At 44.2% G+C, this 20,547-nt stretch overlaps 1 protein-coding gene across 2 annotated transcripts in view; it reads left to right on the plus strand.

The window, feature by feature from the left end:
* Positions 1 to 20,547, plus strand: part of SPECC1L (sperm antigen with calponin homology and coiled-coil domains 1 like) — a 122,420-nt gene that overhangs the window by 792 nt on the left and 101,081 nt on the right. The window contains exon 1 of one of the 2 annotated variants that reach the window (XM_082667863.1): positions 16,227 to 16,305. The exons of the other annotated variant lie outside the window; for it this stretch is intronic. The gene's annotated coding sequence lies outside the window, so the exon portion shown is untranslated. Of the gene's footprint in view, positions 1 to 16,226; positions 16,306 to 20,547 lie in introns of those variants that run through there. 2 annotated transcript variants of the gene reach the window in all.

A 20,547-nucleotide genomic window follows, 5' to 3' on the forward strand; every position in this document is an offset into this window, starting at 1 on the left:
AAAGAATCTTGATTTGTTAATGCCCTTGGTAATTCGCGGGCAAGCACGGGAGGACCCAGGGAAAATTCCCATAAATTCGCCGTCCTGTATTGATCACAGGGGGAAATGTCTGTGTTGTATTAAAAAAAAAAATCATCTTCAGCCATTGATAATGTCTTGTAAGTTTGCAGCAGATGCGAGAGACTAAAAAATGTTTGCTTTCATCCCGGGGGCTGCATCTTGAGATGCAATCAGAGCCTGGGGCTTGGTAGATACCAGCAGACATCACTATAATATGGGTAGGTTATCAAATAGACACATCGATGCAGAAGGGTAAGGAGAAGTAAGGTATTGACCTAGGTAAGATTTTTTTCTATAAAGAGATAGCTGATTCAGTAATTTTTTTCTCTTGAAACCAGTCTCCTTTTCTCCGTTGAATGAGTGTGCACCAAGCATCTTGAGATAGCTGGAGAATGCTTTTTAGTTGCCTTTGCATACTCTACGTATGTAGGGATTTTCTTGACATTCATTTTCAGTAAGAAAGTGAGGGGTTCCCGGGTGGCGCAGTGGTTAAGAATCTGCCTGCCAATGCAGGGGATATGGGTTCGAGCTCTGGTCCGGGAAGATCCCACGTGCCGCAGAGCAACTAAGCCCGTGTGCCACAACTACTGAGCCTGTGCTCTAGAGCTCGCGAGCCACAACTACTGAAACCCGTGCACCTAGATCCTGTGCTCTGCAACAAGAGAAGCCACCGCAGTGAGAAGCCCGCGCACCACAACTAGAGAAAGCCCACGCGCAGCAACAATGACCCAACACAGCCAAAAATAAATAAATAAAATAAATAAATTTTTTTTAAAAAGAAAAGAAAGTGAATATAGTGCCATAGAAAAGCTTTATCACTCTGCACCTTGGCAACAGTCCAAATATCTAAGTGTGCAGTTCAGCATCATAGTGAATGGGAAGTGATTATAGCAGTATTGGTTAAGGTGAGGTTTGTATCAAAATTTCTGTTTTAAACTTGAACTTTTGGGGTTGTGTATCCGCAGTGTGTCCTCTTGAGACGGGATTTCTCTGAAGCAGAGGTTCTCTTTATAACTGACTCCATAAAGTACATCTTATGTTTTAGATGACTCAGATGATAGTATTGCTTTGGTTCAAAATTATTATTAGGGATGGGTTTTCATAATACATTAAGACTTGCTGTATAACCATATACATATTTAAATCACATGGCTAACTTGTCCATAGTCATTACGCAAACTCTCCACCTCAGTAGAGGAACAGTGGCAGGGTGTCAGTAGGTGCGTTAAATTTCTTGGCTTTATGGCTTTGGGCAAGTCGGTTTTCCTTTCTGGCCTTCATTTCCCCATCTGTAAAGTGTGGGGGTTGGGGGTGGAGATGGAAAGGAGCTTGAGTTGCCAATTTTAATGTTTAATGGATCTTTGCCTACTTAGTCCTCTTCAGCCAGGGGTAGAACTGGGCCTTCTCACCAGTTCCATGACATTGTGGTCCTTCGTCAAAGACCAGGTGGTGTTGTAAGGCTGGTGAGAACCAATCTCGGAGACTCTTGGTCAGGCCCCTGAAATGAACTGTTGAGTGGGCTTCAGTGTATTAAGAAAAACGAGGACAATATAGGGAGTTTTTCATAAAACTAAATTTATTCAACTAGGACTTCCCTTTCTAAAAAATGTCATTTTCTTGATACTAAAATTAAAGCATCTTCTGTGACATGATGGTGATAGTAAATGGTGCTAAATGAGATTGTAATAAATGGCAACTACAGGTTGGTTTTCTTATCACAATGAGGTATTTTTAGAAATAAAGAGAATGTAGAATCTATTGTTTTGCTGTTGTAGTAAGGGAGTTTAGTGAAAATGTTCCTGGGGCTTTTGCTGCTAAGATTAAAGTATAGATTACTTTTTAAGAGTAAATATGAGTTACTTTGTGGTCATTTGTCCCAATCCACAGGCAACTAAGAAGGCTCTGTTGAATTTGCTTGGTATTAAAGACACTTCTGATCATCCTTTCCTACCAGATGTAAAATGTCAGGATATTTTTGTGTGTGTATAAGCCTAGGCAGGGAAATTCCTCCTGGTGGTTGGAATTGTTAGTATTGAATAGACTGGCTGCCGAGGTAAAGAACCCCTGTGGGGATTCTCTGTCAGCTCCGAAACTTTTTAGTATTGTGACCCCAGTCTTTTGCTGTGAAACACCATGACCATCAAGAAATTAGGCTTACAGATTATATTTCAGATATGCTGAGGGGAGAAGTGGCTGTCCAGCACCCTGTCCAGTTCCAAAGTGAATGTAACAGATGACCATTGTGTCTGTGAAATCTTAAAAATTTGTAAAGATTTAAAAAATCTTACTAGATTTAGATTTAGAGTTATTGTAAATTTTCTTTTGTACTTACAAAACTACAGTATATAATGTGTATCAAGCATACATTTTAAAAGTGTCTCAAATTAAAATTAATAATGCAATCTTTAATTCTTCAAATACTCATGTTCACATTGGGAGGACTGACTGCTCTCACCCACCTGAGATCTCCATTTTCAAAGGATAACATGGAAACTCTGTAAAGGACATTTGTCCAGAAGAAGAGAACGCAGATCTGTTAAGTGCTTTCCCTGACCTTTTTGCACATCTTCATTGTAGTTCTTGTCTTTATTTTTTGGTTAAATCCTGAGGTTTGCCCCTGCCTTTCTTTCTAAAATGTTAATCTGTTCACGGTTACTGCCCTGCTCGCTGCACAATTTAAAATCCTTCAATGGCTCCCACTATCTTTACAATCAGATCTACCGATCCTTAGCCTGGTGTCACTGGGCTCTGGCCGCCACTCTCGTCCTGCCCCCACCTCCTTTTAGGTGCTTCGTTGAGCTCTTGGTCCTTGGAACTCTCTCCAGTCTCCTCTGCTGGAAAGCTTTTCTCTCACTTCATCCTTCAAAACTCAGCTCAGGTAGGACCTGGCCTGAAAGGCATCCCTTATCCTGTCTCCTGCAGGCTTGTCCAAGCACCCTGTCCAGTTAGGATTTGGCTCTCTGGTTTTGTCTGCTCTTCTCCACCAGCTGGGACACCACAGTGCAGAGTGGGGTGCGTGTCGTTGCATCTGCTGGGTGAGTAGTTTGTTAGGCATGGGTCCTGAGGAAGTGGGTCACTTAGTCCCTGTCCCTGAGGAGCTTTTCACTACAGGTCCACTTGACCTCGCCATCCCTGAGATACCTCCCAGCCATGCACACCAACTTGCAAAGTCCATTTAATTGTGTCTTAGTGTCTAATTAAAATCTAATTTCTTGACGGAGGAGACTCTGTCTGTGATGTCTATTATATCACCTTTGTTCCGGGCTCTGGAAGGAATGTGCATTTGTTTCATGTTGTTTCCCTTTTTCCCCTTGTATACCTTCCATCTTGGTGGTGGTGGTTTTTATTGTTGTTGTTGTTGTTTTTGGATGGTAAAGTTTTAAGAGATGAAGATATTAAATTTCAAGTTTGACTCTTGTACATATAGCCCAGGGAAAACAGAAATGTTAAAGGGGAAAAATACTTTGTCTCTTGAAAAAAAAAAGCCCTGTATTACACTTCTTTTCAAAAGAACTGAGTTTGTACAAAAGAAAAAAAAAAGAGCCTGATTAAGCTTGGGAAAGAGGCAAAGAAACTGACGGCAGTGTTAGGATTTGTCAAGAAATACTTGTTAAAAATGAAAGTTGTCCCTTTCTTCCTCTCTCACTTTTCATGTTCTTGGGAAAGTCCCAACTCAGCCATTTTCTAGGGGCACCTCGTCCCGTGGGAAGTCCTGAAGCAGTTTGTTGGGGCTGCTGATTTCCAGAACCGTCACAACTGGACACTTTCTTCCGAGAGATGCCCCTGTCCTGCCATGTAGGAGATGCCAGTGTCCTGAGTCCCCCTCCCTTCTTCCCCTGGTAGCGTCTCCTGGTCATAGTTTGTTCTACCCCACCAGGCCCAAGAGTTCTTGAGCAGGAGCTATTGAGTCTTCTTGCACATTTTAAACCTTGATGGGTTTGGGTCAGTCTCCCCCAGCCTCCCGCCCCAACCCCCCAGCCCTGGCCTGGTGGCTTGCTGGACCTTAGTTCCCTGACCAGGGATTGAACCCAGGCTCCAGCAGTGAAAGCACCGAGTCCTAACCACTGGACCGCCAGGGAAGTCCCTGGTTAGGGTCAGTCTTAAATCTTCTGTCCTGTGTTCTTGTTCTTTTCCCCATCTGGCCTCTGCATTTCTGCAAACTCTGTCACATCATTACACTTACTCAGGTGTGTTTTCTCTGCCCTGTTACAAATAACCTGCTGGATTTTTCAAACCTAGTTCCCTCATTTTTATTCTTTTTTTTGGGGGGGGGGCAAGCCGCAAGGCTTGCAGGATCTTAGTTCCCTGGCCAGGGATTGAACCCTGGGCTCTCTGCAGTGAAAGCGCTGAGTCCTAACCACTGGACCGCCAGGGAAGTCCCCCTCATTTTTATTCCTCAAGCTTACCTCATTGCGTAATTATTCAACTTTGCCCGGCCCCTGCCACTCAAGGCCACCAGCCTTGGATTTTTTAGTCTTTTTTTGTTTATCTCTTACTTCTTGCCTCAACACTTGTCTCCTCTCCCCACCCCACTCTCCCCTCCCCCGAACTCCACCACCAGGAATGTCAGCCTTTCATACCACTCTTCATCGTTCATGTATTCATTTGAATACAAGAATCATGTATGCATATATTCATTCATGTACTCATTTGCAAACATGTATGGTTTTTAAAAATAACAGCTTTACTGAGGTATAATTCATATACCATAAAGTTCATCCTTTTTGTTTTTTCCAACTTAAATGAGTCAAATTTATTTATTTATTTAAATTTTTATTGGAGTATAGTTTTTTTTTTAATTTAATTTATTTTTGGCTGCATCCAGTCTTAATTGTGGCACGTGGGATCTTTAGTTGCGGCATGCGGGCTTCTCTCTAGTTGTGGTGCATGGGCTTCTCTCTAGTTGTGGTGCGTGGGCTCAGTAGTTGCGGCGTGCGGGCTCAGTTGCCCTGAGGCATGTGGGATCTTAGTTCCCCAACCAGGGATGGAACCTGTGTCCCCTGCATTGGAAGATGGATTCTTAACCACTGGACCACCAGGGAAGTCCCTAGAGTACAATTGATTTACAATGTTGTGTTAGTTTCAGGTGTACAGCAAAGTGAATCAGCTATATATACACATATATCCACTCCTTTTCAGATTCCCCTCCCACATAGGCTATTACAGAGTACTGAGTAGAATTCCCTGTGCTATACAGTAGGTCCTTATTAGTTATCTATCAATGTTTTATACATAGTAGTGTGTATATGTCAATCCCAATCTTCCCATTTATCTCTCTCCCGTGACCCCCTGGTAACCATAAGTTTGTTTTCTACATCTGTAACTCTATTTCTGTTTTGTAGATAAGTTCATTTTGTTCCCTTTTTTTAGATTCCACATATAAGCAATATCATATAATATTTGTCTTTCTCTGTCTGACTTACTTCACTCAGTATGACAGTCTCTAGGTCCATCCATGTTGCTGCAAATGGAATGATTTTGTTCTTTTTTATGACTGAGTAATATTCCATTGTATATATGTACCACATCTTCTTTATCCATTCCTGTGTTGATTGACATTTAGGTTGCCATGCTTTTTGAATTGCACACCTCAGTGGTTTTTAGTACATTCACAGAGTTGTGCATTGAGCACCACTCTCTAATTCCAGAGCATTTTCATCACCTCAGGAAGAAACCTTGTACCCAGCAACAGTCACTCCCCATTCTCCACTCCCCCAAGCCCCTGGCGATCACTAATCTACTTTCTCTGGACTTGTCTGTTCTGGATATAAATGGAATCAGACAATATGTGGCCTTTTGTGTGGTTTCTTTCATTTAGCATAATGTTTCCAAGGGTTATCCATGTTGTAGCATTCATTAGTACTTCATTCCTTTTATGGCTAAATAAGAGTCCATACTTTGTTATCTATTCATTAGTTGATGGACATTTAGTTTATTCCACTTTTCTTTTCTTTCTTTCTTTTTTTTTTTTTTAATTTTTTGGCCACACGACACGTGGGATTTTAGTTCCCTGACCAGGGACTGAACCCGCACCCCCTGCATTGGAAGTGCAGCATCTTAACCACTGGACCACTAGGGAAGTCCCTGGTTTATTCCACTTTTGGATAGTATGAATAATGCTGCTGTGAACATTCATGTACAAATTTTTGTGTGGACAGATGTTTTCTGTTCTCTTAGGTGTATATGTAGAAGTGGAATCACTGGGTCATATGGTAGCAATGTTAAACTTTTTGAGGAACCACCAACTGTTTTTCAAAGCTGCTCCATTTTGCAGTCCCTCCAGCAGTGTGTCAGGTTCTAAGTTCTCCACTTCCCGATCAATGTATGGGTTTCCAGGGCATACTTTTTAAAACATGGGATATTTTTGGCACTTCTGCCTTTTGTTTTCCTCACTTAATACTTCTGGAAAGTCCATTAAATCAGCTGGTATCATTCTGACTCATTGTGATTAATGGCTTCATAGTAATATTCCATAATATAAATATACTGTTTATTCATTCAATTCAGCAGATAATAAAAGGCTATTATGGATCAGGCACTGTTCTAGGCTTTGAGGCAACAGCATGAACAAAACAAACAAAACACCCTGCACTCTTATTAGAGTTTACTTTCTAATAGGAGCAGGGGTGGAAAGTCAGGAAATAAACAAGTAGCATAGCCTAGGGTTTACCATTGCAGTTTGAGTCTGTGGGGGCTTTCTGAGTAGTGTATATGAAGTACCAAAGGCTAGATTGCCCTAAATGTTGTTACAAGTTACTTTAAGTCAGTATTAGTATTAATAATCTTGCAGGAGAAAGTAGAAACATTTTCATAAAATAAAAAAAAGGAAAAAAAAAAGACCCAATTGGTTAATGTGGATATGAAGTTCTAGGAGATCCACATATGAGTCCTTGGTAGCAAAGTTTGCACATTTATAAATTGTATCCAAATCCTCCTATTCTGTTGACAAGTAATAGACATCGTTCCCCGAAAACCAGGTGAGATATATGTGCTGGAGGTTTCTGATGGATGCAGTTGAGAGTACTTTTGGGGGAAATGGCAAAACTTCTGGGCCCAGTCAAGCCTCTTGTTTTCTTCCTGAACTTTTCTGTGTTTGTTATATTGCCCTATGAATTATTGAGATTGTCCCTCCAGTAAAGCCTACTTTAAATTATTCATGGTGATGCTTAGGGAAAATAATCTGGGTCCTCTAGAGTGGTTAGGCCTGGAGGGAATTCCCTCCCAATAAGGGCAGATTTATATTGATATGTAGCCTAGTTTGGCCTGCACTAACCCTTCTATGTTGGCCCTAGTGGTAATGCAGTTAAAATAAGCATTTCGGTTCTGATTTTGTTTTTTATATTTGACTTTGAAATGAAGTTAGAAATGCACATTTTAGACACACAGTTAGTTATTCACCCTTTGTGTTACCCATCCAGGTCAAAGTCTTGCTCATCCAGACCAGCTCCATCATGATGGAATGCTAGTCATCTATTAATAATCAGAATGTCACTCTAATGAATAAAACATTATTTTGCAGAAAAATTTTTTGGGCAATTCAGTTACTAATGTTCGTTTATAAAAATTCAGAACAAAACACAACCTGCAAATTTATGTTAAAGTAATATTTCTGAAGGTCTAGTGTAGAATATAAATGCCACCCAGCATACTGTCTAGCAGTACAGGGATCTTAGTCACCTCCTCTCCTGCCTTTGCTTCTCGCTGTCCTCCCCCACCACACATGTGCTTAGTTGGGTTGGGTTCCAAAACTTTATTTATAAAACTAATTTAATTCATAAGGTTTATGAGGTTTAGATTATTAGTACTGTGGAATCTAATGAGCATCCGTGGCAGCATGGCTGAAAAAGCATACATTTCATGTGTACCTTTCATTAAATACGGTCCTCTCACCATACAGCTTAAGGTAGTTATTTTCCTTAATTTTATAAGTGAGGAAACGAGGTTAAGAATACAGAGTTAACCAGGGGCCAAGCTTGGACTTGAGCCCAGTTTTCTAACTAAAAGCCCTATGTTCTTTTCACTGTAATATGCTGCCTTTCAACTGGAATGCATTTGCCATATGGTTGAAGGAACGACAGTGCCATTTAGCCTGGAGAATAGAAGACTATGTAGGGCATTGTTTCTCTTATAATTGAAATATTTGAAGATATTTCACATGGAAAGAGGGCTGGATTTATTTTGTGCTGCTTTGGCAGGTTCCCTAGTAAATGGTAGTTATAGTTGCACTGACATTTGGCTCCACGTACGAAAAACTGCCCAAGAATTGAAGAGGCAACTAGTGACAAAGCCTGTGGGGGTGTCATAGGACGATGGTTGGGGGACTGACCTTGATGCCTGCCTGGTCTTACTGAGGTCCTCTTCTTTGCCTCCTCCTTCTACACCCTTTCTTGCCTGAGCGCTTGGCTGGGCCCCCTCTCTTCTCTTCCTAATTTCATGCCTCTTCTCCCTTAAGCCACTCAGGCAAGTTTTAAATATGGGATGGCCCTTGATAGTAGTTAATGATGATTTTGTTTGATTGGTTCGTTTTTCTCACATATGCAGTATACACATTATTTTAAATAAAGTGACAGTGAAGTATGAATTTGGAATTTATAATTTTTTCCAATACTATTTCTTTTTTTTTCTTTTTTGGTATGCGGGCCTCTCACTGTTGTGGCCTCTCCCGTTGCGGAGCACAGGCTCCAGACACGCAGGCTCAGCGGCCATGGCTCACGGGCCCAGCTGCTCCGAGGCATGTGGGATCTTCCCGGACTGGGGCATGAACTCGTGTCCTCTGCATTGGCAGGCGGACTCTCAACCACTGCGCCACCAGGGAAGCCCTCCAATACTATTTCTGTAGTGATTTTTTTTAAGCAGGAAATAAAAATTGAAGAGTATATCCTGTGATGGTAGGCTAAGAGGGGGATTTATTATGCAAGTATGAGAGTCTCTGCTGAAACGCTAACGCAATGTTTACTTTGTTACCCAAGGTTCATTATCCTCAGGGATAACCACCCAGGGTTCCTATGCTGTTTCATTCCTCGTCGCATGTGATTGCATAGGTGCTGCACCTTGTCTGGCCAGGGAGTCCTTCAGGTGGGGAGAGGGTGGTCAGCAGCAGCAGGGTCTGTATTGACGCCAGAGAGTGACTTCTGTGAAGGGTTCTTAGTCTCTGAACATCTTTGCAGGTGAAGCTTCAGAGCATAGTGAGGTCAAGAGGAAAAAGACCTGTTATCTCTCAAACAGCTGATTACTTTTTGCATAGCAGTTACTGGTTTCTTTGTCTTTTGTCTACATACTTTTTTTTTTTTTTAAATTGTCAGGAGCCTGGAGCTTAGATATATGTGCCATGCTGCGTCAGAAGCGAGCTTGGGACATTTCAGGTGATGGGGGTGGCTGGTGACTGCACTGAGAAAGAGATTCCCTCAGGAAACAGGCAAGTGAGAAAGTGAGCCCAGCAAATTCCCCCGTGTAGGTTCAATGTGATGCTCTTTAAAACAGTTGATGTTACACCACTGTTACCTGGAGCCCTGAGAGCTGAAGCGTTGTGACTGTCCGAGTATCTAGCTAACCGAAGTTAGTGCAGGAGCCGAACATTCAGCTGGTGTCTGATGACGAGCAGTCCTCCTGGCCCTGCTTGAGTGCCTTCGGCGAGGGAAGGACCCAACCAGTTTTAAGGCCGGTGGGTTGGTGTAGGGACATCGCTGATTATTAGTTGCCTCGGAATCTGTCGCTTGATAACTTTCACTCTCTAGTCCTATTCCTGCCTTCTGGACCTTTTGAAGTTTGAAAACGACTATTTTCACTTACCGAGATGAAAGTCTCACTTACTTGAGTTGTTTTCAGAGCTCTCTGGACTGGAGACAGGCTGGTTATTAGATTTTCTCCTCACAGTGTGGTTCTAGAACTGCACACAGTACCTTACCAGGTCCTCTGAGGAGGACAGTCTACCTGGGACTCCTGTCTTCCTGGATCCAGACAGTGTAAATCAGATGATTTATTTCAGCTCAGGACTGTATTGTTGCCCTTGGAAGAGCCCTGCTGTGCTGTGGGGACACTTTAAGCCCAAACTCCCTCTTCTGCTACAGAAGCAAGTCTTCCAGGGTCTGTCTTTCAGAGCTTTCCTCTTCCCGGGAACTTGTGGACAATAGGATCAGATTCTAACCTTTGACAGCACCTGCACCCTTCCAAAATCTGCTTCTCACACACATGAACAAAAGATAAATATGTGCGGTGACATATTAATTAACTAGGTGGTGGGAATCCTTTTACAATGTATATGTACATCAGTCGCCGTGATGTACATTTTAAATGTGTTACAGTTTTATTAATTATATCTCGGTAAAGTTGAAAAAAATTTGAGGTGAAAACATCTTGCCTTCAAAAGGTCAGGGTTTCCTATTGAGACTAGTCACAGAGGTGCATTCCAGGTTTCTTACTTCTTATTTGTTCCCAGATGGTGTGCAAGGAGGTAGTGATCCCTGGGGTTAGACCACCTTATGTAGCGTGGCAGCTCGAGGGTGTCAGGACACCCGATGAGCTGAGGTTCCAGCTTCATAGGGACCTTCCTTCTTAGACTGCTTTGGCCTCCGGGGGAGGGCTGCATGCCCCTTTAATGCTAGGGTCTCCACAGTTTTCCACTAACCACAGTTGGTGAGAGTCTAAGTTGTCGGTTTTCTCCTCATCCCCTTCTGCCCCTCATCAGCTTTTTCTTCCTGATTTCTTTTTGAAATTCTGTTGTTTTGAGTTGGTATCTTTTTGACTTTCACTTATACTGGTAACACGTAAATGATGACATTGTGGTACAGGACAGACACATTATTCCCATGGCTTCCTTGAGCATTTCTTTCAGTACCCTATATTGCATGCTCTCTTTCCTAGCTGCTAGCCTGCCAGCCCGCTGTGAAAGATTGGAAGTGAATAGGGGGTCGTCAGCCGTCCCTTGTATACACGGGGACAGCATCGCCAAGGCCTCAATCTGTATAGTAACAAGGAATGTTTTGCTTACCTGCTTCCACATAAGCTGCTGGTAATGGTTAGGATTTGGAAAAGGGGAAAACATTCCTGAGATGGGGAATTTAGTCACCTGTAGTTCTATATGAAAGTCAACCCCCCCAAAAACAAAGGGACTTCCCTGGCACTCCAGTGGTTAAGACTCTATGGCGCGGCCAAAAAAAAAAAGAAAAGAAAAGAAGAGGAAAGTCAAAGTCAACTGAGAGGCGGGGAAGGCATATCATTGTAGTCTCAGTAGAGACAGAGACTGACAGGCTTTTTCTGTAAAGAGCCAGGTAGTAAATGTTTTTGACTTTGCAGGCCATATAGTCTCTGTTGCAACTAATCAGCACAGAAGTAGCCCTAGAAATACATGAATGAATGAGTGTACCTGTGTTTCAATAAAATTTTCTTAGTGGATCTGAAAACTTGAATTTTGTATAGTTTTTGATGTCACAAAATACTCTTGATTTTTTTTTTTCTCCCCAACCATTTAAAAATGCAAGAAATAGGGCTTCCCTGGTGGTGCAGTGGTTGAGAGTCTGCCTGCCGATGCAGGGGACACGGGTTCGTGCCCCGGTCCGGGAAGATCCCACATGCCGCGGAGCGGCTGGGCCGGTGAACCATGGCCGCAGAGCCTGTGCATCTGGAGCCTGTGCTCCGCAACGGGAGAGGCCACAACAGTGAGAGGCCCACGTACCGCCAAAAAAAAAAAAATGCAAGAAATATTCTTAGTTTGTGGACTGTACAAAAACAAGTGATGTGCTGGATTTGGCCCATGGACTGTAGTTTTCTGTCTGTCCTCAGTCATAGGCAAACAGGAAGCAGAGAGGACTGATTAGAGGACCTGGGAAGCCAGGCCCAGAGTTTTTTCTGTTATTTTCTAATTTAATTAATAAAGAATCTTTTACAAAAATCCACAATACCTTTATCTCATCTTAAAAAAGCAACAATTCGGGGCTTCCCTGGTGGCGCAGTGGTTGAGAGTCTGCCTGCCGTTGCAGGGGACACGGGTTCGTGCCCTGGTCCGGGAGGATCCCACATGCCGTGGAGCGGCTGGGGCTGTGAGCCATGTCCGCTGAGCCTGCGCGTCCGGAGCCTGTGCTCCGCAATGGGAGAGGCCACAACAGTAAGAGGCCTGTGTACCACACACACACAAAAAAGCAACAATTCAAAAAGAAGAAAGATGCAAGGATAGAAGGGATTGAAAGCATGCAGAAAGGTTCAGAGAGAGATGTGTGTCAGTCAGGAGGTGTGATGAAAGGCCAGTGGGGAGACTCATACTGGGCAAGGGAGCGAGTGAGGAGAGGGCTGGACACCAGGGACAGAGGAAGGGCAAGTCCAATTAGTGACCCACTGAATGAGGAAGGCAAAGGAAGGCCTTGCTGAGTTAGACCCCACGGGGTGACAGCAGCAGTGGTTAGGCCCCAGAGCGGGTGGCACACACCTGCAGTGGACCGTGGAGTTTTTAGTTGTCTGGAAGATGGAGTGGAGCAGAACAGCCCTGGGGACTGTCCTGGGGGGAGAGACCCCTTCTCTTCTGCTGGTGGTGTGAGGAGTTGGAAAGAAGAAATAAGAAGTTAGGGTACGGGGAATTCACCTCTGTGATGTAGCGAGGATAGCAGTGTGCTGTTTGGTGTGGTTCCTGTAGCAGTCCTGTGTAGGAGCTCTTAGCCTCCACCTAGAGGTGCAAGGACTGAAGTTTGGACGTGAGTAACATGCCCAGAGCCACATAACAAGTAAGTGGTGGAGCTGGCACTTGAACCAGGTTCTGCCGGAATAATCTGGGTTCTTTCCACTAGACTGTGAATTCCTGAGTGCACAGCCGCAGTGTCCCAGGCTGCTAGTTGGAGATCTGCCTTCTGGCACCATGCTCTGTGTTTAGTGTTATGGCCCAGAACAATGCTGCTCTTCTCTCTCTCATAAAAATCTGTTTGTGTTTTGAAGTCCTTAGAAGGGATGGTTGTTTGTTTTTTTTTGTTTTTGTGGTATGCGGGCCTCTCACTGTGGCCTCTCCCGTTGCAGAGCACAGGCTCCAGACGCGCAGGCTCAGTGGCCATGGCTTACGGGCCCAGCCGCTCCGCAGCATGTGGGATCCTCCCGGACTGGGGCACGAACCCGTGTCCCCTGCATCAGCAGGCAGACCCTCAACCACTGCGCCACCAGGGAAGCCCTGTTTTTTGTTTTTTTTTTTTTCAATTTATTTTTGCCTGCATTGTGTCTTTTTTTCTTTTTCAATTAATTAATTAATTAATTAATTAATTAATGGCTGCATTGGGTCTTCGTTGCTCCGCATGGACTTTCTCTAGTTGCTGCGAGTGGGGTCTACTCTTCGTTGCGGTGCGTGGGCTTCTCATTGCAGTGGCTTCTCTTGTTGCAGAGCATGGGCTCTAGGGGCACGTGGGCTTCAATAGTTGTGGCAGGCGGGCTCAGTTGTGGCTCATGGGCTCTAGAGCACAGGCTCGGTAGTTGTGGCGCACGGGCTTAGTTGCTCCACGGCATGTGGGATCTTCCCGGGCCAGGGCTCGAACCCATGTCCCCTGCATTGGCAGGCGGATTCTTAACCACTGAGCCACCAGGGAAGCCCAGATGGTTGTTTTTAAAGCTGAAATAGTTAAATTACTCATTTGCAGTAAATCAGATTAGGTAAGCAGTGTTCTCAGAGACAGGATTTGGTAATTTTGGGGGTAATATTTTAAACCTAAGAAATAGTTTTGAAGGATTAGAATCTGAAGAGTCCCATCTGCTGAGTTTGGGGTGAGCTGCTGTACAGTTTGTATGAGAGTCTATTATTCTTTTTTTTTTTTAAGATTTTTAATTAATTAATTATGGCTGCGTTGGGTCTTAGTTGCGGCACGCGGGATCTTCGTTGACGCATGCAGGATCTTTTTGTTGCTGCGCATGAGCTTCTCTAGTTGTGGCGTGAGAGTTTTCTCTAGCTGTGGTGCGCAGGTTCCAGAGCACATGGGCTTTGTAGTTCGTATCACGCAGGCTCTCTAGCTGTGGTGCGCAAGTTCTCTAGTTGGGGCCACGGGCTTAGTTGCCCGGTGGCATGTGGGATCTTAGTTCCCAGACCAGGGATCCAACCCACATCCCCTGCATTGGAAGGTGGACCACTGGACCACCTTCCAATGAACCACCAGGGAAGTCTCCATTACTCTTTTTTTTTTTAATTTATTTATTTTATTTATTTATTTTTGGCTGCGTTGAGTCTTTGTTGCTGTGTGTGGGCTTTCTCTAGTTGCAGTGAGCGGGGGCTACTCTTGGTTGTGGTGTGCGGGCTTCTCATTGTGGTGGCTTCTCTTGTTGCAGTGCACGGGCTCTAGGCGCCCGGGCTTCAGGAGTTGTGGCTCGCGGGCTCTGGAGTGCCGGCTCAGTAGTTGTGGCACACGGGCTTAGTTGCTCTGCGGCATGTGGGATCTTCCTGGACCAGGGCTCGAACCCATGTCCCCTGCATTGGCAGGCGGATTCTTAACCAGTGCGCCACCAGGGAAGCCCTATTACTCTTAATGTGTTACTAGTAACCTGTTACTGAAGCTCCGAGTTTGCTAAATCAGGTAACATTGTTCTGACATTTTACTTGTTAAAAATTAGAATGAAGCATTAGGAAGAAACATTTATTTTACACATTCTATTTTCTTGATACCCTGTTGGTTGCATTGCATTGAAATTCTGACACGTAATTAAGTTCGGTGCTTGGACTTTGGAATACATTACTCACGCAGTAAAGACAAACAGCATGATACTAAATTGGCAACAGCAAAGTCAGTGTAATTGAGTTATATGGTGAGTCTCACATTTTCACAGGGATGGGTGCACCATGACATCTGGAACTCAGAAGGAAGTGCTTGCCATGGTTTTCCTCTCTTTTCCTCTTACATCCTCATCCTGCCACTGATAAGTGAGTAGAAGTTCTACCCCCAGTTGCAGGATGTGGTGTGACAGGCTGTGAACTGGGTAATAGGTGTCTCGAGAGCGCTTCCAGGATTTCCTTCTAACACGCTTGTCCTTTCAGCAGTGGCTTGGGCTCTTCACATCCTAGCTCTGATTTTGTCTGTCTGTTTGGTTCCTTTCTCTTTGTAGTTCTTAAATGATGCCTTTGGCACTGGCCCTGCCTCGCCTCCTCTAGGCGCCTCCTCTATGCGCCTTGCGGTCCTGGTGAGGCAGAGAAGCCTCCACGTGGCTGCCCTGAGGGCGTGTTGATGGTGCTGGAGGGACAGTCTGGGGGCGGGGCTTCGTGTGACCCAGGTCCTCTGAGCTGGGCTTTGAGGGATTTGAGCTGCTTGTCCTCCAAGATTGCTTTGAAGGAGGAGGGAGTTTTCAACCAGTGGACACTGGACTTGGGGGAATAACGCGCCCGTGGGAGGGAGCTGCGCGAGGCGGGCAGAGGGCCCAGCACAGGGGTCTGGTTTCATGAAAGAAACGTGCTGCTCTAGACCCCAGCTGCTGGAGAGAGCCCTGGAGAGTGGCTTTGGAGTTCTGGATCGGGCTGTTTTGTGGAGGACTGACTGTCGAGCTCTGTGGTTCGGGCTTAATATTCTTGCTGTTCTCTGTGTAGCTTCTGCCCATCGTTCTCGTCCCGGTTCACCTTGTGTCTCGTCCCCGTGTTCTGCTCCCTCCTCTCCTGGCGCTGCCCTTTCCTCCCTGTTGGCCGGTCTGTGTGCAGGGCCTAGGGTTGCCAGGTAAGATACAGGATGCCCACCTACCATTTAATTTAGGGTAAAGAATGAATATTTTTTAGTCTAAATATGTCTCAAATGTTGCTGGGATGAAATACAGTGAGATGGGTGCTGTGGTCACAGTGCCTGGAGCAGAGTCTTGGCATGATGTGGGAGAAGACCGTAAGGGGCTGTTGGGGCGGGATGGCCGAGTGGAAGTGTAGGTGTTGGAAAGAGCGTGGCTGCATCAGACAAGGGGTGGGGAGAGGGTGGGAGCGGGGCGTTTGGCCTGAGGCAGGTAGGCGGGCGCCTGGAGAGGTTGGGGGGCAGCGGGATTTGGGTCGCCGGGTTGTGATTCTTCCCTGACACAGAAGGAGCTGGAGCAGGGCTGGCAGGGGTGGTGGGCACGGAGACGAGGGGATGCTGTCAGCTAAGACCTGCGCTCGGGGGCCGGGACGAGTCTCTACCATGGCTCAGTGTCTCACTGTGCAGGCCGCACCTGAGATTGAGGAAGACAGCCTAGGGAGCTACCCTGCTGTGGTGCCTTCGTGGGACATCTGGAGTCAGACCTGTTCAGACCTCTACCCTTGGCATCGGCCAGCTGTGGGAGGCTCAGGTGATCCTTTTCACGGTTGCCCTGAGGTCATCCTTACCTCTCAAGGTGAAGGAGGGTTGAATGAAATGCTGTGTGTGTGGTATCCCCAGCACAGTGCTTGGCATGCAGGGGGCCCTCAGGGTTTAGTTCCCTGCTTTCCTTCTTGCCAGTGAGGTTTCAGATGGACTGGAGAACAGTGGATTTTCGCCATCCATTTGGGATTGTTGGTCTGCCAGGCAGGACACCACAGAAGGAGGTGCAGGTCAGCAGTGGGTCCCTGTGACTCTCCTTACATTTCATTCTGGGAGATCAGAGAGAGCCTTCTTTGAGCTGTCTGTCCTTTCCCAGAAAATGTGGATGGAAATCAAGGGTGTAAGAGGCCCCATGTCATACACGTTCCCTGCTCTTTCAGTCAATTCTGTTGAGTTGGCTTTCTCAGCTCAACACAATGTGCAGATGAGACTGTATTTATAGTCTGCTGCAGAAAGACAAACATCTCCCTTCCCTCCTCGGTTTAAACCAATCTTTTCATGCCAGAGTTTTTCAGCCTTGACACTATTGATTTTGGGGGCCCTATAGTTCTTTGTTGCGAGGAGTATCCAGTGCATTGTGGGATGTTTAGCAGTATCCCTGGACTCTCACCCAGTTGTGACAACCAAAAATGTCTACTGACAGTGCCAAATGTCCCCTAGAGGGCAGAATTACCCACTGTTGAGACCACTACCTTATACTCAGTAGATATAAGAAAAAAGTACTCCTTAGTAATTTTTATTGCTTTTCATGTTATCTAATCAGTGAAGTGCTTATTGAAAAAAGATTTCAATTTTTATTAAACTGAATTCAAATTCTAATCTGTTTTAACTTGTTTAGTTTGGAAAGACTTTCTTTGTGCCATTGGCAAAACATTTCTCAAATCTAAAATTTTTAGCTTATTATTAAAGGGTTTATTACATTGTTACATTTGAATGATTAGTAAAATAACAAAAGAAAATGTTTCATTTTGTATTTCAGATCACAGTTTGTTATAAATGTACCAATATATTGAATTGATATTTTTAATTAAAAATATGGCTGACAGTTAATTTTATGAATACAGTATTGTGCAATTTTGTAACTGCCTGCCAGAAATCTGAGCATAAAGCCATGGTTTGAAGGGGCCATGAATAAACATTTTCTTTTTGTAAATATGGCTGAAGAAGGAGAGGAGACTCAAAATTTCTTGCATTCTGGGAGTTTGAACTTTGGGAACCAATTTGTTTTGGACTAAATCTGGAAAAACCATTTGTGTACTATAGCCAGAAATTCTTTTAGGCTGTCCTTTTCCAGCCTTGTCACTTGTCTGGAATGTTAAGTATCAGCAGTAGTTTAACGGCCTTTTAGCGCCTTGTATTAAAAAGATCTCCAGAAATGGATCTAAAGAGGTCCTAGTATAAGATTAGGGTTTTTTCGTTGTTGTTGTTATTTTTTTCAAAGCAGTAAGAAGGAGAAGACTTATGGTTCTAAGTTTGAAAAATGCAGGGAGCTTCTAGTTGTTTCTAAATATTTCCTTGTGTTAAATCTTGCAGAGTAATAGAAATCATAAATTAGTATGAGTGGGTTTTTCTGTGGGAAATAGAATTGCGCTTTTGGATTTTTGTTGCTGATAATTAACTCTTTTTTTCTAGTATCCTGTCTATCAGTAGTTGTGGTTTAGTGAAAAGAGTTCAGACTTTGGGCAAACTCCTTACTTCTGTAGCCTCAGTTTCTTCCTCCTTTCCAGGCACATAGGGTGGTTTCGAATCAAATGTGCTGGTGCTGGGCAGCACCGCCCTCCCCCAGGCAGCTTGCTCTGGCATTTACACAATAGCAACATCAGCAAAGTGTCTCACCCTCCTCATCACCCTCTGACTCTGTGCCCTTCACAAAGCCGAATTTTTGAAACGTTCTTCCTTCATCTCCTACTCAACTTTTTATCCCATTCCAGTGAGGTCTGACTTTGCCCCGTCCTTCCACTTGGAGCTGTGTCGGCCCTGCTTGCCATCTCCTCCTTCTGGCCGACTTCAGTGTCCACTTGGGCACCTTCTCCTGTAGATTCGCCCCCAGGCTCCCTTCACCCAGCGTTGCCAGGCAGAGAGGAGGTAGCTGTGAGGAGGAGGGGTGGAAGTTGGAGAGGAACTGCTTTTTCCTTTTCCTTCTTCTGTGGCCACAAGGGCGTTTGGAGGGGAGTGCACACGTGGGGCTGGAGGTGGAAGTGAAGGAGAGGTCCCTCTGAAGGCCGCCTTTCCTCAGTGCCGGAGTTTGCATCATTGGCTTCTGGGAGCAGGTAGAACCACCATATTAAATGTGCACATTAGTTGATAATCACACCCTAATTTTAGGCATGAAGTAAAATCTGTCTTAAAAATGAGAAGACATCATGTTATAATAAAAATAAACATTTAAAAGACACAGATAATAGAGAACAAAGCACTGATTAGCAGTGGGGAGAGGGATGGGGGAGGGGCAATATAGGGGTAGCGGGGTAAGGAGGTACAAACTGTTAGGTATAAAGTAAGCTGCAAGGATATATTGTGCAACATGGGAAGTATAGCCAATTTTTTTTTTTTTTTTTTTTTTTGCGTTACGCGGGCCTCTCACTGCTGTGGCCTCTCCTGTTGTGGAGCACAGGCTCCAGACGCGCAGGCTCAGCGGCCATGGCTCACGGGCCCAGCCGCTCCGCGGCATGTGGAATCTTCCCGGACCGGGGCACAAACCCGTGTCCCCTGCATCGGCAGACGGACTCTCAACTGCTGCACCACCAGGGAAGCCCTAGCCAATATTTTATAAGTATAAATGGAGTATAACCTTTAAAAATTGTGAATCACTATTGTACGTCTATAACTTAAATAACGTTGTACAGCAACTATACTTCATTTAAAAATGGACATTAAAAAATAAGCTTTTAAAAATTTCCAGTAAGCTCCTTAGTCAGTAAGCATGGAAGTATTTTGAGCAGTAATGGACTTTTGTATTTAGATTCAGGCTAAGCACAGAATCACATGCCCGAAGGCATCTCCCTGGCCTCTCTCCTTCATGTCTCTGTCTCTTGCACCTTGAATACACGCCCACTTTCACATGTGCAGTGTTTTGACCTGGCAAAGCTCAGACTTTTGTCTGAGTAAGCCTTGCCTTTTTCAGTGGAGTCCACTCCAAGTCTATCTTTAAAATGTACACCTTTAAATGCACTTTCTGGTAGTGTGTTGCAATTCACAATAAGAAAGTTTAAAAAAAATGTATATGTTGAGGAATTCAGTATAAGAAGTCTATTGCATTATGATTTATTTAATTAAAACATTTCTTATTGAATTTCTTTTCAACGTTTTGTTTGGTTTTGTAGAAGTCATGATTTTATCAATTGGTTATTGGTTTTGATCCATTTAGTAGCAACTTTTACTTACAGACTTATTTATTTATTTTAATTAATTTAATTAATTTATTTATTTTTGGCTGTGTTGGGTCTTTGTTGCTGGGCACAGGCTTTCTCTAGTTGCAGCGAGTGGAGGCTACTCTTCGTTGAGATGCGCAGCCTTCTCATAGTGGTGGCTTCTCTTGTTGTGGAGCACGGGCTCTAGGCGCACAGGCTTTAGTAGTTGTGGCATGCGGTTCAGTAGTTGTGGCGCATGGCTTAGTTGCTCCGAAGCATGTGGGATCTTCCCGGACCAGGGCTCAAACCCATGTCCCCTGCATTGGGAGGTGGATTCTTAACCACTGCGCCACCAGGGAAGCCCCACACTCCAATTTAGTTTGCTAAATTTCAATTTTCCCTTGACAGTGTGATTCCTTCTCAGTGTTTTAGTCTCTTCTTAATTTAAAATTTTAATATGATCCCTACATTTTGAATATGGAGTTTATGAAATAAGAGATAAATGTATTTAGGTTGCTTGGATTGAAACCTTTTTTTGAATTTTAGTAGGATATTATCAATATATAACATAAAAACATCATAGCTAATAAGCAATTTCCTTTTTTAAAAATGTTTTCATTCCTGGTTCTTGAGGTATAAATTGTGAAATAGAATATTTGAATTTTTGAGTGATCCTAATCCATCCTCCTCGCCTATAAACAAGGCTCACAGAGTTCGCATGACTTGCTTGGGGTCATGAAGGCATGCCAGGCCTGAGCCACAATCCAGGTCTCCTGATTAGCGTTCCAGGGAACTCCCTACCATATATTTTCAGTGTTTCCTGATACGTAATTTTCAGTGGGAAAGAACCAGAAGCAAGTGTTGTTTGTTGACATCTGTGT

This window comes from Grampus griseus (genome assembly GCF_964374135.1).
Source record: "Grampus griseus genome assembly, chromosome: 12".
Lineage (NCBI taxonomy): Eukaryota > Metazoa > Chordata > Mammalia > Artiodactyla > Delphinidae > Grampus > Grampus griseus.